This window comes from Dermacentor andersoni, chromosome 3, assembly GCF_023375885.2.
Source record: "Dermacentor andersoni chromosome 3, qqDerAnde1_hic_scaffold, whole genome shotgun sequence".
Taxonomy (NCBI): domain Eukaryota; kingdom Metazoa; phylum Arthropoda; class Arachnida; order Ixodida; family Ixodidae; genus Dermacentor; species Dermacentor andersoni.
The window spans coordinates 88,747,342-88,760,017 of NC_092816.1; the positions used below are offsets into that span (position 1 = coordinate 88,747,342).

At 46.2% G+C, this 12,676-nt stretch overlaps 1 protein-coding gene across 1 annotated transcript in view; it reads right to left on the reverse strand.

The window, feature by feature from the left end:
• The window catches only part of SERCA (ATPase sarcoplasmic/endoplasmic reticulum Ca2+ transporting SERCA), a 101,468-nt gene extending 95,288 nt beyond the window's left edge, over positions 1-6,180 (reverse strand). Inside the window, exon 1 of the mRNA XM_050173123.3 lies at positions 5,780-6,180. The gene's annotated coding sequence lies outside the window, so the exon portion shown is untranslated. The remainder of the gene's footprint in view (positions 1-5,779) is intronic.
• Positions 6,181-12,676: the final 6,496 nt, after the last annotated feature.

The following is a 12,676-nucleotide window of genomic DNA, read 5'->3' on the forward strand; positions in this document are numbered from 1 at the left end:
GTCACGAGTCACATTCCCTCGCTGTTGTTAATTTCGGGCCGCGTTCGATGCTATAATACAGCGTTACATGTGTCGCTCCTATGTATAACAAATAAAAACAAAACGACAACAAAGAAATAGGTCATGTGCAAGGTTATTGCGCAGAGCTTGTACTGGTGTATTCGGACTCGCCACGATAGATATAGGACTCCAATCTCGGTATAGCGAATATCCCAGGGACCATGTCCTCGTGCGTCTGCGACGTGCAAATTAAGCCACAAGAGCGCTGCTGCAGAGTCTCTTGGATTGCGTGCACGACCACTGGTGAAGAAATGAACGATGAACGCTTCATCACGCGTGTGTGGCGTGCACAGTGTGGACTTCTCCCCTCGTCTTCCAGTACCCTTCCCCCGTTAAAGGTGGTCAACAGCAACCGGCCCGATCAACCTCCCTGCTTTCACCCTTAATGCTTCTTTCTCTCTACCTCTCTATATCTCTCTGTATACAGGCGCTGTTCAGAAAATGATTGATCTTCCGTTGATCGTCCATACGTACTTTGCTACGAATCCATTTGGTGCGTCGTCAGCTTTTTCACTTTATTAAACGCCACCACCTGCGTTTTCTGGACAGAAGAAATGAACTGGCTACCATTTAGGAATGTGCGATTGACATTTCTTAAACGTCTAGCACGTTTTTTATGCATCCATTAAATTTACGTTAACACTCTTTCACTTCATTTTCAGCATTCAGCCAGTACAAATAAAGTAAATGATCTGAAAGTAAAAAGCGATTCCGCCGCTGCAGGACTGTGGCGATTTTTCTTTTATTACGGCTACTTGTTCTTTCGCGTGTAGCATCGCTGAATTTGAATTGAGCTCTAGGGTTATACGTGCCAAAACCACGATCTGATTACGAGGCACGCCGTAGAGGGGGGGGGGGGGGGGGGGGGGGGAAGGGGGACTACGCATTAATATTGGCCCCCTGGGGTTCTTTAACGTGCCGCAACGAACGGGACACGGGCGTTTTTGCATTTCGCAAAAATTGCGGCCGCTGTGGCCGGGATTCGATCCCGCGACTTCGTGCTCAGCAGCGCTACACGATAACCGCTAAGCCACCGCGGCGGATGTAGCCTCCCCACAGGTATATTACGATATGGGGCCAACGAAAGCAAACACGAAACAAAATATGCAAATGAACATCTTCGTCGCAAAGCCGTGCCAGTAACGTCGTATGAAATGAGGACGCCGGAATACTTTGAGCGCTTGGCGATCTACATTATGAACGCAACTCACAGGGAACGGGGAGATTTGCATTCAGCGCCCACTTCTAGACATGCAGCCTTCGTGACTGGGAATCGAACCCTAGGCATGGTGCTTAGTAGCAGAGTAACTGTGATCATTTAGAACATTCAGACAGTCTGAAAGACTTTCGAGGCCACTGAGATAACGCGACCATAGTGACTGCCCAGCGTTAAAAAAAAAAAAAAGAACGCTCTTATTACAGAATATTCGTTCTCGGAAATTGGTCAGATCGCTTTCTTTTTCATCTTTGTTTCTGAGTCCTTTTAACCCTGACACCTCTAGCGTTAATCTACATTAATGTGCATTTATTTCTGTAGCCGACTCACTTGGACGTTTTTACAGAGAGCCCAGGTCGACTGGTGTCAAGTGGGCTTGTGACCGCGTTTGAACTCTTGCGAGAGAACCCGATTGACGCACGCTTTTAGTGTAACATAATCAGCGCGCATGCTTTATGGAGCGTGCTGCCCTGTCCCGGCATTCAGTTCTTTTTTTCTTTCGCGTGATAGTTTGGTGGCGTATATAGGCCGATGATAACGACTGAATCCGGCGTCTGAGACTTTAGCCTTTAGCACCGCGCGGACGTGGAAGAGGGTTCGCGAAATTTTATGGCCCAAAGCCGAGGGAGAAACCGCGTGTGACCCCACTTACATTTCTTGTTTAGAAGTATCTTTTTTTCTGAATTCAAGCATTTTACGTCAAAGTGGTTTAGGCTTCAGATTTATTATTATCTATGTTACAATAGTCGGCACGGCCTGTTGGCTTTGCTCGTCTCGTCAGTCTGACGATCTCTCCGCAGAGTTGAATTAGTTGGATGAAATCGATGCTGGTTGGTGCAATGTTTAGCTCTGGTGACCGACCATCGTCTCAGTATTAAAAAGAAAGAAGAAAAGAAAAACGCATTGCTGGCACTCGGAATAGTTGGTTACTAAACTTGCGAAACATGTTGACAGCACTGCAAGAACGTCATAAAAGAGCGCTAGCCGGAGCCCGTCCTTAGTATCGCACGTTCATTGTGCCGTCCTTAAAGTGCTGGTAATTCAATTCAACTAAACTTTATTTTCCTTTTTGACTTTGACTAACCTAGGCGCTCTCTTATTTATCGCACATACTTCGAGGTCATATACACATAATAATAGTAATCATGAGCATGTTGCGTATTCCTGGTGGCTCATCAATGACACGTTCAGATCTAAAGCGACCATCTTTCGTAGAGCTTCTCAGAAGCCATGAATTGTGGCGATGGGAACAGGGAGAAGAAAGGGACAAAATTCTTTTATTATTTACAACCACGATTAAAAAGCCAAGAGCCAATCAGGCCAGTAAAATCGCAGGGGAAATTGACTGTTCAATTTAATTGCAATGGAGAAATAACAGAAAAAAAGGAGAAATAAGAAACTTAGGCGAAAAGACACTCCCCCCTGTGGCAAGTTGCCTTTTGGCCACTTCCATTTAACTTTTCCTTATTATTTATACACTTCACTGAATTATAACCATTAATTTTTCATATATGCTGTTCCTGGCTTAATCGTCTGTTGCCTTCATGTGGCTGTCTTTGTAGAGAAAAGTATAAAATCGAGCTAGCTTTGGTAAATTACGCTTTTGAAGTACCACGTATGTCCTTCTTACTGCGAGAACAACTTTGGTGAACCACATAAGATGCGAAAATTAAGGGCGCGTGGCTAAACCACCTCGAAAATAAGCCCCCCCCCCCCCCCCCCCCCACGAACCCTATTGCCCCCATTCCATTCCCCCGCCCGTGAAGTCGTGCATTTTGATACCGTGGTAGGGTATAGCTAATTATCAACAAAATGCGATTGCATTTTCTCCAAAGTAAGCAAAGAGTCAACCTGCCAACTGTTGGGATCTTTCCGCGCATGAGAAGGGGCCAGAATACGCGAAATATAATGTTAATGTCGTGACGTCAGTCAAACGCCATAAAAAAAAAAAAAAAACATATAAATAAGAAGAAAAGAGGAAAGCTTGCCCTTCATTTGCTACACATATAATGAACGTTTATTTCCATAAAAAAATGCAAATAGTGTTTTGAAGTAGTACTCTGTCAGTAAAAAACTGACTTGCTGTTTCTCCTTAATGTTCATTTAAAGTACAGTTCAGCGGTGTCTAAGCAAGGAAGGAGACCTCTTTTAAGCCGGACGCGGACAAACTTGATTCGGCAAGAAATCAAACGCCACGCGATTCCTCAGTTGTTACCTTGCTACATAGCTAATTATTAAAAAAAAAAAGAAAACATCACGATAGGTTTTCTTCTTCTCTTACGAACAGTTCTACAGCGTAATAATGTTTTTGTGAATACGGGATGTGGGAGCAAGGTTCGAAAAGTGCAAGTTGAGAGGAAGCGGGTAACAGGAAGGCACAACCTTGCCCCGAAGGGAATGTAGGACACGTATACGTTCCGCTACTCGAGGAAACCGCGTCGACAGACGGTATATTTTAGCCATGCGACGTGCAAGTATCGCTTTCGCATAAGTAATAATTCATTGCGGAGGACGAAGGCCACGTTTTCAAAGTCGTTTCCGGTTCGCGAAGCCGTAAAATAGCCCGGCATCGGGTCTGACGACAGCAGTGTTATACAAAGCTCCCCGCCAACGCAACTCCGGTTCCGCTCTCGACTACACTATAACAAAGCAGCTGGGCTAAACAGGTCCAGACGGCCTGGTTGACTTGTGACAACAAACTATATAACCGTTTCATCAACGAGCCGGTAAATAATACTAATTAAAAAAAAAGCGCCGTACGGATGTATGTGAACGTGTTTCTCTTTGTTCCAGCCGAAGCGGCAGCCATTGCCCAAGCCCGACGGAACTTTCACCGAGGCCAGCTCGGGACCGTAGCACGCCGTTTGTCCGTCCCCGCCAGTCTTTAAAAACTTGGCCCGCGTTGCCGGAGAGGTTTGCAGCCGCCGGCTAAATTTAGCAGGTGCTCAGAGTCCTTGGGGGCTTTATTGGGCCGGCCTGCAATGTCCGTGCACGCTTAAGCCTGGCGCGCATGCGCCCTCCTTTGGCTGCGACTCGGCCGTCGTCTGCTTGTGACCGGTACAGTTTCAGGGTGACCCGCGGGACGAAAGTGGCGAGGACCTTTCCTTTTCGCCTCGCTCCCGAACTTCGGGTTCTTGGAAGAAGTCTAAAGCTTATCAAGTACCGCTGCTCGGAGGGCGTTATGTCGCTCGACCAGAGAGTCCTATAAACGGAGGCTGCTTTTAGACATCCAGTCTTAAATGTTTTATTCCGTTGACCTCTCGGTCCAACAGCTAGATTTTATTCCGTTTGCTACTCCCGGTCCAGGAGTCCGAGCCCGGTTGTGTTGCAGCGACCAAATCCGAAAAAAGTTGCTCCGTTTGTTGCAAATTTGTAGAATCTTGCTCAGTCAGTGTCATAGCTGAGTTTTGTTTTAGCTGCCATTTCTTAAACACTGTTCTAATGATGTTCAGCTACCAATTCTTGCAGTTCTTTTTGATCTCTTACGCTGCAAGGTCATTTTATAATGGTGGATTAGGGTACGACTTTAGGAATGCAGTTACTATTCAGGGCATTTTTTTCCTCATAAATTATCGCAATACTTTATCTCCGGCCACAGGAACCTCCGTCCTCGCGTTAGTAGGTCATGACTCCCGCTTTGGTCGTTGGCCCTGATCGCACTTACATCCAGTTTATCGAAGGCGTAACTGCGCGAGCGTACGCGAACATAGATAACAGCGACAAAGGCTTTTGATAAGGGCCCTGGATTTCCCGCTGAAAGAAGCGTTGCGCGTCTCCAATGCGGTTGCTGGCACTGTGACCTCTTTCTCTCTCTCTCCTTGCTCGCAAACGATGATCAAGGGTTTCCGAGAGATAAGGCAAGGACTTCGAGCAACACCGCTTTGTCCGTTATCGGCCCGTCTAGAAGGGGGTGGTTTTCTTACGCCGGACACGTGCGCTGTCGAAACCCGGCCAGTAAAGACGGCGCTTTAAATAAAAGGCTGCCGATCAAAGGATATTGTCTCATTCAGCATTACATCATAGTTGCGCGCACGTCGCCCTCAGTTTGGAATGAATAGGTAAGCATGTACCTACAGGCTGGGGAGCCAAGGATATACCTTAGGCGATGCACACATACTAGATGGCGGCATGGAAGGCATGGCATGAACGAAACACAGCAGCCTCCGCGAATCACCCGGTACTGTTTTCATTACGAAGACGGCTATCTTCAGAGTTGTCTCATTAAGGATGACCCCTTGGGACCATTCAAAACAGAATCAGCGATTGGCATCACTCACATCGCGTTACCGACAATTTTACTGCCTTTTACATAAACTGCTTTGGGTAACGTCTGCTGAGACGCGTGTCACAGCACAAGTAAAGAATTAGGTGTCGGCATTTACTGAATTAAAATATTATTACAAGCCCCGAAGCACCGCGAGAGAAGTTCAACCCCGAAAAGCAGCATCGCGAAAGCTGTTTCGGTTTGCGGCAAAGCAGACGACGTGGGCAAGAGGCGCTCACCCTTTGAAGCAGACGACAGCTGAAGTCGGTTCTGTATCCGTTCCCAGGGTTTCGAAGCACACAACACAGCTGGTGGAGTGCTTGTAGTAGTGAGCGTACGGAGGAAGAAAAAAATGATATCGAGGCAGGCAACAGGTCCCGGGCCCCGGCAGCACAGATGAAGACAACTACCCCGTCGTCTGTTCCCCCACACGATTGAAAAAAAAAAATGCGAGAGTAGCCCACACGCGTAATTAATCCTGCGAAACGAAACACACACAACCTAACACAAGAATGAGTCCCAGTGGAAGTGTCTAGATCGAAGTCGACTTCGGAGAAGAGGACGCTCGGGACATCGTCCGCGTTGAGGATCCTTTTCCCCGCCGGTCTTTCGTATACCTGCTGCGGGAGGTCACAGCGCCGTAGCTGCCGCCACAAGCGCGATATATAGGGACAGGCGTGGCGCCATCTGGTGGCGGCCGCCTCAACTCGGACGGCGCCTAGAGCGCCGGTGCGGCGGGCGCAGCAGATGGCGAGAGAAGCACGCTGCCGCAACACTTTTCGTTCCAGCTAAGTTACACAGCACTCCCTCAAGCGTTTCCACTTTCAAGGTCGGCTCGGTTCCAGAACGGCGAGCCCGCCTGCATTGTTCGCAAAATTCGACGCATCGGATGACGCGGTCCCGCTCGAACGCGCAATGAGGGTGCTCGGGGACCGTTATTTGCAACTTTGTCACTGCCGGCATTTGTCGATGGTGGGACTCGTGGCGCCACCTGGAAGCCGAGATTGCAAACATAGGTAGGTGGATTAGGGTTGATGGGGAAGGGGATGCTGGCCGCCGACGTTTCATCGGCGGGTCGACTTTATTTTAGACCCGGAGGCTGGAGGAACGCCGCCAGAGATGTGGCTCGGCTGCTGCGGTTCTTATTTTAAGAGCGCGCCGAGTGAGATTAGAAGTGGAGATTTGGGAACCCCGCCGCAAAAGCCCGAGGCAAACAAAATGAATGCACTCCCACAGCGCGCCGTCGACGCGCTGGGGATCGACACGCATCATGGAGAGGAAGCACCGCTGTGTTCACCTTGGTGCGCTTGAGGTAGCGCTCTGCGGGAGTGCTTTCTCCTTGAGGCTAGCAGCCTTCCCGTACCTGGGCTACAGGCAGTCCGCATAGTTTGCAAACACAAAGGGACATATGTACCAAAGCCCAGCCTAGTTGTAAAAGAAAGATGCAGCTTCAAGGCTTCTTTTGAGACATGTGTGCGATTAGCCCTCACATAGGATTTCAGGTTCCCGTCCCCTCTCTGTAGGTTTTGCATAGCCTCCGTGTAAATAAATGAAAGTCGGAATTGCGTCGCTTCCCAACCTCTACTTTAAATTATATCAACCCAGCTTCGTACGTCCTTTCATCTTTTATTACGCTTCGAATATACTAGCAGTTTCATATCGTCCTTGACACTTTAAGTATGCTTTGTTCTAAATAACAGAAATAATGAGGCAGGAGGCTCTATAATGATAATGTAAGGTAAGCAGAAAGGCAAGAGCCCGTGCAGGCAAGCGTACACGCTCAATTAACGCAACGTGCTATTATAACTACATGCAAAGTAATCAATACAATAAATTTCACCAGCTACCCGAACGCATCTGCGCAGATCTCTCACCCTCTGCCCTTGTGGAATTGTTTTCGATGTCTCCTCAACATCGCTTCCCACCATGTGACAGCGTACAAAATCACCAACGATTACTGAAAATTTCTTTCTCGGCATACCTCCTGCTCTAACCACGTCTCCGATGTTGTCAAACTGCGATGCCACGGCGCTTCGAGATGCTTTCGCAAACGACCCTCGTTTTTTTCATAGTAATATGAAATTTGTGACCTTCTTTTGATTCAAACAGATCTTCATTCATTTCCATCTAGGTGACAAATACCTCAGCTCCTAGAAGCTAGCGGCCTCGCACTGGTTGCTTCAAGGATTTAAAAGTGGCGCCACCACTCCGTCGCGCCTTTGTAAAGGCACGACTATATCGGGTATTTACACACACACACACACACACACACACACACACACACACACACACACACACACACACACACACACACACACACACACGGCCGCCAGAGATGTGCTGGTTACCGACTATGTTCGCTAAGAGATTACGTAAGGAAACAAACGCTGCCTAAATATCCTCGCATCCAACAGATATATGTTGCCAAGCGCACCGTACTTTTAATTAAGTGAATCACTTTCATTAAGCATTCGGCTATTCGCTATACACCGACAATCATCGTCGATAGATTCTGCACACTTTTCTTTTCTTTAGTACAAAAATTAAAAAAAAGTAGCTGAGAATCGTGGCAGGCTTTAGTTGCACGACAAATTGCAATGCCCAGATGGCCAGATAAAAGGATTCGCTAATAACTATCTAATCATTCACTTTAGGGCACAAGTTCCAATTCCGAAATATAAGCGGAGCGCGAGTGAAGTCATGCGTCTGTTTAGCTGAAATACAAAGACAAGCCCCACTTTCGAAATATACGTCCCCAGATTATGGAACGAAATCCATTTATCTTCCGTAGTTAACAGCTCCCCCAAAACATGTGTCAAGCATTCCGGGACGGCCTTGACCCTCATCAGCCGCACAACGGCACACAGTAGGCCACTGACCGATCCATCCACCGAAACGGGTTAAGGGCAAACCGCGCATTGAGAGGCCATCTTTTTTTTTCACGTCTTTCGCAACGCTGCCGACGTATATGTATGCGTACACAGAACAAACGTCTTCATACACTGCTCGCGACTTCTGAATTCTGGATGTCCAATGTCGTCGCCACCGTCCACGCTTACGTCATGCGAAAGCGACCGGATGTATCGCAACCGGACGACGATGACAAGGACAGATGCCCACCCGCCGCCATTTTCCCTTCATTTCTCTTCCTTTCTCTCGACGTCGAGCTTTAGCCACGGTCACTCGGGTCAACAACAACAGCAGCAGCACCACCAGCTACAGCAGTAGCAGCTCGGGCGCTTCTATACTTGAATACACAGGAACGAAAAAATCGACTTTCTCGGCAACCACGCAATGCACCGATATTGATGCAGTTTGTTCCTTTCAAAAGAAGGTAAAATTTAAACAGGACACATTTTTAATTTATTTTGGGCCATCAATATTTAAGAAAAAGGAATAGAGAACTACGACATGCCAAGAAGCTCAAGTATAGTGATTACAAGTCAGCGAAGGGACAAAATGCGTTGCTCGCGCCGAGAGGCCATTGCGGCGGTAAATGAAAGAGCCCATGGATATGCGAGAGTGACAGCACGATACCAGGCTGTCGGTGATGGAAGCCTGTCAGAGGCAATCGCACAAGCTATTGAAAAGTATCTAGCTAAAATTATGGAGCGTATTGCAGAATGTGTCACGGAATCGTCTAATGAACTTGTATACTCACAGTTAGCGCAAATATTACCGACTGCTACTGTTCAATAGTAGTCGGTAATATTTGGAATCTGACATGGACGCTATACTACACCTCATTCTCAGGAAGGTGGGGTAATTGCGAACACATCTCACATAAAGCAAGTCGTGCCTGTTCCAGGTTCCTCAAAAAAGGACACTACTAGCTCAGACAATTATGACTCTCAGGCTGCCTCAAACACGGAAATTTCCGTGCGGGCACAGAAAAGGAGGTGGTCTCCCGTGGATACACCACTTTACATTCAATTTCTAAATCTAAGAAAAATACTGGAGTAAACTCAACAGCTAATATTTTGGAAGAGGCTGTTGCCTCTGCGGTGCTCTCATCACCGGAAGATAGATGATGGTGCTACAGTAGAACTGCAGATCAATGTTCGCTGCTTCTACTGATTTAAAGGTTGCATCTTCTCATTTTTGTCCGGATGTTATTTTGCTGCAAGAAACTTGGTTCTCTCCTGAAAAATTATTTTGTTTGCGCAATTTAGGTAGTTTCGCCTAGATTGATAGCCCGTCTAGACGTGGGGGCTTGTTAATTCTGGCCTCGAGGAAGTTTTGCCACAGGGCAAATGTATCATCTCAGCTGATGCCTGCAGAATGCGAAATTCTAGCGGTAGAAATTATTCCCCCCGGTAGTAGGCCTTTTCTCGTTGGTTAACTTACAAACTTTCCTTCAGATGTGCAGAATACACTCACACTAAACTCAGTTCTGGTAAACTGCGACAAAGAAATCGTATGGGCTGGAGGCTTTAGCTCACATCATGTATCATGGGGATCTAGATCAGACCAGTCTGGAAAGCGCCTATGGGACTGGGCAACAACTAACGATTTCTTGTGTCAAAATTCGGATGCGGTTACATTTTTTCGCGGACAGCTGAGATCTGATCATGTTCCAGTGGTGTTTGAAGTGATAGGTCCGCAGTTCATCATGGAGGCTCGAATCCTTTCTTTTGTGGATTACGATAGATTAAAAAAAATATTTGCAGGCCACTTTGAAATCAACTGAAAGTTGAACGCTGATGATATTTCCTCAATATCAGACAAGTCTCACAAAAGATCAGCATACCAGTTAAAAGCATGCAAGAACTCTACTTCTACAAATTGGTGAAATGACGATTGCTCGCGGAACTACAAGCGACGGAAAGCCACTTGGAAAAAAAAACACATAACGAGTCTCCGAGAAACTGGAACAACCATAAATTTATTGCTGGCATGTTTAAAAGAACGGTATCTAAGGCAAAATATGATTACAATGTCCGTCATTTGGAATTTCTTTCAAAGTCGAATAATAAGCGTGGATTGTTGAGGTTCTTAAGATCTCAAAAATGATTCAGCGTCCCTTGAACCTGGATTCAATAGTTTAAACCACCCGTGAAAAAGCTAACTCTCTAGATGCAATTGCGAGAGGTTTGGAGACCCGATTCCCGACCGGTCTTCCCTCCTCTTCTCAGAGACAGGGAACAATAGAAGATTTCGAAGAGATTTCTTTGTCACAATTGTCCTACTTCTCTCATGTTTACTAGCTGCAGCCCCAGGTCCCGATGGACACACTACTAAGATGCTTAAAATTTTGTCTGACGTCGCTCCTAACGTTTTCTTAGATGCTGTCAATTATTCTGTACAATATGCATCGATCCCTGCTGCGTGGGGAATTGCGAAGGTGATTACAGTGCTTAAAGTTCACAAAGCAAAGGGCACATACTAGACAATATTCGGCCTATTTATATAGCACCAAATTTTGCAAAATTAATAGAAAGATTATTGCACGCACGTACGAATAAATTGGTTACCTCAAGAGAATTATTGAGCCCCTGCCAAATAGGATTTAGGCAAGGAATGTCCATCTGGTGCGTACACGTCAGCCTACAGACGGCCGATTTCGGTAGGCACGTAACCACAAACATCGCGCGGCTATAGTTACGCCAGACATTTCTAAAGCACACGATAGCGTGGAATACCATATTTTAATAGTGAGGATGCAGGATATTGGATTACATAATTACTTTGTAACGTGGACTGCTGAATTCTTGCAGGACAGGGAGTTTTACTGTGCGCAAAGTGGAACTTCACCAGGAAAATTCAGACAAACGCGAAAGGTTCCACAAGGCGCTGTTTTATTCCCACTTTTGTTCAACATTTTACTCAGCTGCATTCCTTGTCGTCAGAATGTAAGCATGTACGCTTATGCTGATGATATAGCGTTTCTTGCTTCGGCGAATGATATTCAGTCACTGCAACAAGTGCTTACAGGAATACTTATGCGAGTTAGAAGCACAGCTACACAGTATCCGCTTGTCCCTTAGTGTAAATAAAAGCGCTGTTCTTATTATATCTTATTATTATAGTTATTATGTCCCTTTCATGCCGTCGTTCAGTTATTCCACAAGTGGAAGAAGTCAGGTACCTTGGAATTACGATGTAAATTTCCACTGGCGTCAAGGTACTGAACCAAAAAAATAAAGTCATAATCTTCCGGTGCAATGGGGATATCGAGAAGGATAAGCAATAATCGATGGGACATGCGCAGAGATTCACTCATAATGATTTGCCGCATGCATGTCCGACTTATAGTAGAGCTCAATTGTGTGTTATTCTCCGGCTTCTCTGCTTATAAGCTGCTTCCTTTAATTTTGCTGAAACGGGAAGCGCTCCGCTTATGTCTGCGGGGCTACCAATGTTTGTAGCGAAAACCGTGCTCCACAAGGAATGCCGACTTTCTTCCCTAGAAATCAGATTTAAAATACTCACCGCTCAAAAATTTATAAGGCTGCATGAATATCCACTAAGAAGGTCCCAGTCAATCTTTACCACTCAACCAGCTCTATTTTTTTGGAGTCTCATGTCCTCGGTTTCACACGCCACAGTTGGTTATAACACAGTCGTTATCGAGTCCCTTAAATGTACATATAGATGATGTAACTGCGGTAAGCAGTATCTCAAGTTCCTTGGTTATTACTTACGATGACATATACCCAAACAATGTGAATCGGCTTCCCTGGCATACTCTTAATGGATTACTCCAGGATCACTTGAATTAGCTACACACAAACGTAATTATAACAACGGATGCCTCGTAGTGTGAGGAAAAGCCCGGAGTTGGCATTTGTTCATCGGCATTGGGTCGTACCTTTTCTGTTCGGCTCGCAAACTTCACTCCAATGTTCCTGGCGGAATTCATAGCTGTTGTCCTAGAATTGCTTAAGCTGCAGCCTTCCACGACAACCACTGTAATAATCACAGACTCTTTATCGTTGCGCACCTCAATTACTGCTCCCGGCAAGTCGAATATACTAAAAAATTTAGACTCACTGGCTCCAAGCCATTTGCAGAGTTTGCGATTAGTATGGGTACCTGGACAAAAGTATATTTATGAATGACGCGACAGACCATTTGGCCAAGGTTTAACCTCCTGCCGATGGCTTTTATCACTTTTGCCAGGTTTCCAAGATACA